Source organism: Sinocyclocheilus rhinocerous, unplaced genomic scaffold, assembly GCF_001515625.1.
Source record: "Sinocyclocheilus rhinocerous isolate Xijiao unplaced genomic scaffold, SAMN03320098_v1.1 scaffold1316, whole genome shotgun sequence".
Taxonomy (NCBI): Eukaryota; Metazoa; Chordata; class Actinopteri; order Cypriniformes; family Cyprinidae; genus Sinocyclocheilus; species Sinocyclocheilus rhinocerous.
The window spans coordinates 171594-172027 of NW_015646346.1; positions in this window are offsets into that span (position 1 = coordinate 171594).

Here is a 434-nt window from a genome sequence, read left to right on the forward strand (position 1 = left end):
AACACCTACAGTAGTAGGTAAGTAGTAGTAGTACAGACTCATTTCAGTACCTGAAAACTTGTTGTTTGACTATTCTATTCCATTTTGTAGTATATGGGGCTTTTTACAAGACACTGTTTTCAAATAAAAACTGAAAGCTTTATGAATTTTAGCCATTCATTTTTAACACAACAATGCCATTTTGGGGACCTGAAAAAGCAAACTTTTGGAAACTGTTTTTAGAGTGCAAGTTTTTAAAAACAATACCATTACCGTCTCTGTGTAAACTACACTGTAAAAAAAAATCTGTGACATTTATGGTAAAATACCGGCACCTGTGGTTGCCAGAACTTCACCGTAAAAAATATGGTAGCAACATTTTAGGTTTTACAGACTTAACTTAAATTCACCATAAAATGCCGTATTTCATTAACTGATGTAATGTTAATAAACCA